This window comes from Mus caroli, chromosome 12 (genome assembly GCF_900094665.2).
Source record: "Mus caroli chromosome 12, CAROLI_EIJ_v1.1, whole genome shotgun sequence".
Taxonomy (NCBI): Eukaryota; Metazoa; Chordata; class Mammalia; order Rodentia; family Muridae; genus Mus; species Mus caroli.
This window is the reverse complement of record NC_034581.1, coordinates 49,988,102-49,995,182: the sequence shown is the minus strand read 5'-3', so window position 1 is coordinate 49,995,182 and position 7,081 is coordinate 49,988,102.

Here is a 7,081-nt window from a genome sequence, read left to right as displayed (position 1 = left end):
GGTTTGTGTCACCACCGCCTGGCTTCTTTTTCTTTTGATTATATTTTTTTATAATGTTCTCATCTTGTTTTAGGAATATTATTATTTTTGAGGGGGTGGGGGCTTGAGGCAGTGTTTCACTATTTAGCTTTGGCTGACACTGAACTCAGAAATCTACCTGCCTCTGCTTGGGATTCAAGGTGTGGACTCCAGCACCCTGCTCACTCTTACCAACACAATGCTTTTAATGTTTCCAGTTCCTCAAATGGCTCCCAAACTCTCAGCTTTGGCTTTATCTACATAGCGACCATAAAGGGAATGACTAAACTGAGGGAAATACTGTACTTGAAATATCGTAGATTTCAAATGCCTAGGACTGGCTGCTCCATTTTATGTCCTAGCTCAGAACTTCATTGCTTTGTACCGAAGCCTCATTTTACAAACTATACCCTGCTTTACATTCGTGTTCTGCCTACTATTAATAGGTGTTCTATATTAATGGTGATGATGCTTTGATCACATAAGTTAGACACTGGATCAAACCAACTTACATGTTTAAAAATAAATTTGTTTATTTAGGTGTATGTGAATGTTTGTGGGTATGCCACATGTATATATGTGTCTTTGGAGAGGGTGTCAGATCCCCTGGAGTTCATCCCGTAACTTCCAGTGAACTGAATGGGTACTGGGAACTAAATTCAGGTCCTGGTATGGGTGCTGGAAAGTGAACTCAGATCCTCTGAAAGAGCAGAAAGTGTTCTTAACCTCTCAGCCATCTCTCTAGACGCCCCCAAGTTCCCTCTTACTGTAGGACTCCCAAGATCAAGTTTATATACTGTTATGGTCTGACCTTCCCTCCCCACAGCATAGCTGTAGCCATTTTGTTCCATGCCTGCCAGCTATTTCATATTGCTGTTGTTGTAATCTACCTGCTAATCACTGACATAGAAAAATTAATTACTTGACTGAGAGAAGGATCATGCGGACCATATCCCCTGTTATGTTCAGGATGTTGTGAGGTTCGTTAGTCTTAAGACATTCCACAAAGCTTTACGTAGGACCCATCAAATCAAAGTTCAATATGAATTGTTAGGTCTAAAATATCTTGAGCCAGAGCTGACCACCAGGCTGCACTTCCTGCATCTGCATATGAGCTCACTGTAGTTCTTGTGGTTGACAATGAAGAATGTTACTAATAAGCCAAAAAATGATGATTATAACACTCGTGCTCTGTTATTTCAATGTTCTAAAATGTTCACCACCCATTCACTACTCCTCTTAACTCACTCAGGACCAGTCAGCTCAAAGGTTAGCTGGTAATACTTTGTCTAGTAAGCCAAAATGTAATATTGCTCCTTGCTTTTGAAACATTTGAATCTGGTTTTTGTTTCCCCATAAAAAACCTGCTCTGAGAAATGTTTGATGTCATAATTCAGATAATTCTGAGCTATGTCTCTGGTCCAACCACTATAGGGTGTGCATTCAGTAAACTGTTCCTGCTTAATTGAGACCCGTGTCTGTATGGCTGGTGGGGTGATTCCTAAAACCCCAACACTAAGATGCATTCATTATTCTGCTCCAAGAAATTTCCTGATCCTTTTTGGGGGCTCTACAACGCAGGAACAGACTGGGGCTCCTGGACTGGATTTATTTATTTTTGTTTATAACTTTATCATCAAAAAGACCTGCAGATAAAATGTATATCTCATACAGAATTAACCAGACCCAAAGTGGATGCATTGCGGTGAACTTGTATACAGTTAGAATAGCTGTCATGCCTTCACTGTCTGATCTAAATGACTCCTTCGTAGGCTGTTCTGTCTCCAGTCTCATCTCCTAAGCTCGTGACTTACATTGCTTTGACTTCTAACTCACAAAATCCTCCTAAAAACCTCACGATTTTCACACAAAACAAGGTCCTCAAACCCTTCCATGTTCTTAGACAGACTTTCCTACCCGTTTCCCCTACATTCACCCAAGTATTTGTAGGTTACAGCCAAATAAATCATGAGTTTTTAATATCATGCTCATTGACTAAACTAACCAAAGGTCCCACACCTGCTCGCTCTTCACCTCTGTACATTCTGCCCGAAGCCTTCCCTGATGTGTTTCCTTCTTCAGTCACCACAGAGCTTGGAAGGATTCCCTCCTTCTGAGCTGTCACCATTTTGTTTGTGATATGTGTTCCAGGTTCAGCTGGTTGACTTGGCATGGCGGAGTCTAAGTACCCTGACAGCAGAATGGCCTTCTCCTCTATTAATCTTTGTGTGTCTAATGTTGGCTAAATGACTGCTAAATGAATTAGAATTCAAGTGCACTTTTTATTTTTTATTTTATTTTATTTTTTAAGATTTATTTATTTATTATATGTAAGTACACTGTCGCTGTCTTCAGACACACCAGAAGAGGGCGTCAGATCATTACGGATGGTTATGAGCCACCATGTGGTTGCGGGGATTTGAACTCCGGACCTTTGGAAGAGCTAAGAGCTGTCGGGTGCTCTTACCCACTGAGCCATCTCACCAGCCCTCAAGTGCATTTTTTAAAACTTTAAGACAGTCTTATTATATAACTCTGGGTGGCCTGGATCTTGCTATATAGACTAGGCTAGCCTCAAACTCACAGAGATTTACCTGTCACTGTCTCCTGAGTGTCAGGATCGAAGGTATGTGTTACCACGTCTGGACTCAAGTGCTCTTTTGAGTACCTGAAAGATAAGAGGGGGCTATAGTAAACATTACTGAGGTCTGGCAAAGATCCATATTATCCAGGGACTTTGTTTTTTTTTCTGACCATCAGTTGGATTCCAGCAGCTTCATCTTTTAAACTAGAATGAATGAAAGGAGTCCAAGAGGAGATCACAATAAGATTTGTTGCTATTAAATAAAATCATTTAATTAAAAAATGTTGGACTTGGGGCTCCTATATCCCATTACTTGCAAGTCTCATGGCAGTAATGAGATCAAAAGTCTAGAGCAGTCTGCTGTTGAGTGAAGGTCACACAGTGATCTTTGTGGGGGATGGGTAGAGATTCAGGTCGGCTGGAGCCCCCCATTTGGGATCTGAGGCTCTCCGAGGCCCCCCCTTCAGGACAGTGACATCTGGGAAGTGTTCCCCAGACTGAGGCTTTTTAGGTCAGAGAGGGTGTTACCTACACAACATGTCAAGTACCAAGAGGCAAGAAAGGAGAAGTTCAGGCTGGAGAGATGGCTCAGTGGGTAAGAGCACTGACTGCTCTTCTGAAGGTCCTGAGTTCAAATCCCAGCAACCACATGGTGGCTCACAACCACCCATAATGAGATCTGACGCCCTCTTTTGGTGTGTCTGAAGACAGCTACAGTGTACTTATTTATAGTAATAAATAAATCTTTGGGCCTGAGTGAGCAGAGACTGAGCGAGCGGGGTAGACCAGTGCAAGCAGAGGTCCTAAATACAATTCCCAACAACCACATGAAGGCTCACAACCATCTGTACAGCTACAGTGCACTCATGTACATAAAATAAATAAAATTAAAAAAAAAAAAAGAAAGGAGAAGTTGATCGAGGAGGCCAAGAAGGGTGGGTGAGACTCTTGTTTATTATAGGGGATGCATATTCTATCAAGTACCTGAAATGATACCAGAGAATCAGAAACTTTTTAAAAACAACTCCTTGCTACTCGTGTGATTTTCAAATTTTCTGATCTCTAGACTTGCCCTAAGCCGGAACACGAGGATGAGAAATAATTTCTGGCTTAAAATAAGCTATGATTGTTGCTTAGACCCAACTCTTTTTATTCTTTTAATTCGGGGGATCATTGGCTGACATTTTTATGGTTTTATTTTGTACTTTTAAGTAAGATTACTTATTTTTATGTGTATGAGTGTTTTGTCTGCAGGTATGTCCTGGCACCACACAGGTGCCTTGTGCCTGAGGAGGTCAGAAGAGGGAGGCCATCTGATCCATTGGAATTGGGAGTTGTGATTCCTAGTGTGGTCACTGGGGACCAAATCTGAGTTCTCTACAAGAGCAACAAGTGCTCTTAGCCACCGAGCCTTCTCTCCAGTTGCTATCTCTCTATTTATAAAATCTAACTTTATTTTTCTGTAACATTCAGTGCAAGCATAATAATATACTACATTAAAATATGTCCACCCAGGCCTGGAAAGTTGGCTCAACTGTTAAGAGCACTTGTCCTTGCAGAGGACTCACATCCCAGAACCTACATGGTAGCTCATGACTGTCTGAAACTCCAGTCCCAGGCAATGCAATGGCCTGTGTGGCTTTTGCAGATACCAGACATACACATGGTAAAAAAAACAAAAAACAAAAAACCACAGACATTCACACAGGTAAAACAAAACAAAACAAAACCCATATGCATTAAAAAAAAAAAAAACCCTTAAAAAAACCCCTGAAAATCTGCATCTCATGTTTTCCAGTTTCTTGTATTTCATTGTTTACAGTGGGCAAAGTGTGAGAGGTATGGTCAGAATAATAAGTTTTATTTTAATAGCAATGACTTTGGGAAACTGTTACCTCCTTTCAGCCTAGCAAGGCTGGCTGTGACCATCCGCTTAAGCGGAGTCACCTGCTGTGCTGCTCCTTTGATGTGCCACTACCTGCCTGAGGCCCAACCTGCCTGAGGCCGAACCGGTTCTTTTCCAAGAATTTTCCAGAGTTAGCACCGAACTGCGCGAGTTCCCACTAAAAGGCTGAACTATCTACTTCAAAGGAACTTTGCATGGCTAGGGATGGGCCTCCCCTCTTCTTTATAAAGTGTGTTTGCTGACATTAAAATTGAACCTTGATCAGACTGACTGTCTTGGTTTTATCTTTCTCTCGTCCGCCTAGTTCCCTCTTCTCTTCCAGATTCCAAGATGCCTTTCCAGAACAGAACCCAGACATGTGAGCCACTGGCCGGACACAACAGGAAACTGCTCCTTTTCTCTTTTGAGATGGAGTCTCTGCATGTGACTCAGGGTCTCCAACCCTGGATTCAAGTGATCCCCCTGTCTCAGTCTTTTGAGTGCTGGGATGAGAGGTGTGTGCCACCATATATGGCTGGTGTGTGTGTCTGTTTTTCTTTTTTTTTTTTTTTTTTTTTTTTGGTTTTTCGAGACAGGGTTTCTCTGTATAGCCCTGGCTGTCCTGGAACTCACTTTGTAGACCAGGCTGGCCTCGAACTCAGAAATCCACCTGCCTCTGCCTCCCAAGTGCTGGGATTAAAGGCGTGCGCCACCACCGCCCGGCGTGTCTGTTTTTCTGATGCTATTCTTGCTAACCCAGTCTTAGAAGCTGGGTCTGGTGGCAGCTGGGTCTGATCACAGCTGTCTTGGGGAGGAGGGAGTAATAGCTCAAGCTCTGGGCCGGTCTGGACTACAGTATGAATTCAAGGCCAGCTTGGCAAGTTTCGTGAGACTATGTCTGAAAGTAATCAGACAATCAAACAAAAATGTAAAAAGCAACCACGTTTTTAAAAAAATATTGGAGGGATGTGTCCAGGACTCGTTCTCCACGAGCTCACTGAATGGCAGGTACAACCTCCTTGGTAGACAGTGCCAATGCACGCAGCAGGAAGTCCAGGGTAGGGCTATTCTGGTGTCTTTTGCTCTTGGGGTTGATTCTTGATAGATGAACTGTAATCCAATAAGTAGAACAGGAGTTGGGAATCAAGAACACTTCCCAAGATAGACATAGTTTTCTGTTTGTTTGTTTGTTTGAAGTAAGTACAAGGGAAGGGAAAAGAGTTCATGCTACAGACAGTCATGATTCCAGGTGCCTGGGAGAAGAGACCAGAGCCTTTAGCATGCTTATCATGTGGAGGCACTGTAAGTCCTGGGCTGAATTAGAAGATTCACTGCAGCATCAGAGAGGAAGGCCTGGGCTAGGGGACAAAAAAAAAGGAAGACTAGGTGTGAGGCTCATGTATAGCAGGCGTGGGAGGGACCTCTTGACAATAGACAACTCCTTTCTAATTCCTATTGGAATTGATTAACGTTGGTAACTGACAGTATTCTTTAGTATTCAAAATTGTAAACATCCATGTGAAGATTAATTGTATTTGCTTTCTGATTCTGTGGTAAAATACCTGAGACAGTCAGTACGAAAAGAGGGGGTGTTTAACTTTGTTTCAGTTTTAAAGTTGTCAGTTCATGGTTGTTGGGCCTTGCTGCTTTGGACCTGTAACAATGTAGCAAACTACTGTTCCCTGAGGGAGGGGGGGGGAGAGGGGGAGAGAGAGAGAGAGAGAGAGAGAGACTAGTACCTCTTCCAAGACATGCTCAGACGACTTATTTTACTAGGTGTTACTTACTTGTGGTGGTTTGAACGAGAAGTTCCTCTGTCACGTTCTGAAGACAGTGTTTCACACAAGTCTGTCCTGTCCTCTGGCTCTTACATCATTTCTCTCTCTTCTTCTGCAGTGTTCCAAAGTCTTGGAGCAGGTGATACAGATGTTTGACTTAAGGCTGAACACTCAATGTATTCTTAGCACTTTGACTAGTTAAGAGCCTTTGCTGCCAGGTGTGGTGGCACAGGCCTTTAATCCCAGCACTTGGGAGGCAGAGGCAGGCAGGCGGATTTCTGAGTTCAAGCCCAGCCTGGTCTACAGAGTGAGTTCCAGGACAGCTAGGGCTACAGAGAAACCCTGTCTCGAAAAACCAAACCAAACCAAACAAAACAAAAAGAGCCTTTGCTTTAGTCACACTCCCTGTAAACCATGGTTTCTCTGACCAAGGCTGAATATCATCGTAGTTATTTAAAGCCAGTTTAGCTAGAAGCCCACTTAACAAACAACAGTAATAGGTTGCTTCCTTGGGCGTTTGCCCTCCCCAGCCATGGGCTTTTTACCAGATTTACAGTATCAGAATTCTCTCTTGTGGAGCAGGCCTAAAATCTTGTTAGAAAGCAGTTGATTACCCCCTAACTCTTGCGCGCGTCCGACTCGACCAGCAAGAACGACGCTGCAACAGGATCCTTCTGCACGCGTTTATTGGGAGAGCTTGATTGCAGAGGCGAAAGGACCTTTTGCCCAGCCCTGGTGCTGCTTTATATAGGCCTAGGAGAGGCGTGTCTCACACCCGGATTGTGTTGTGTTTGGTTGATACTTACAACCTCATTT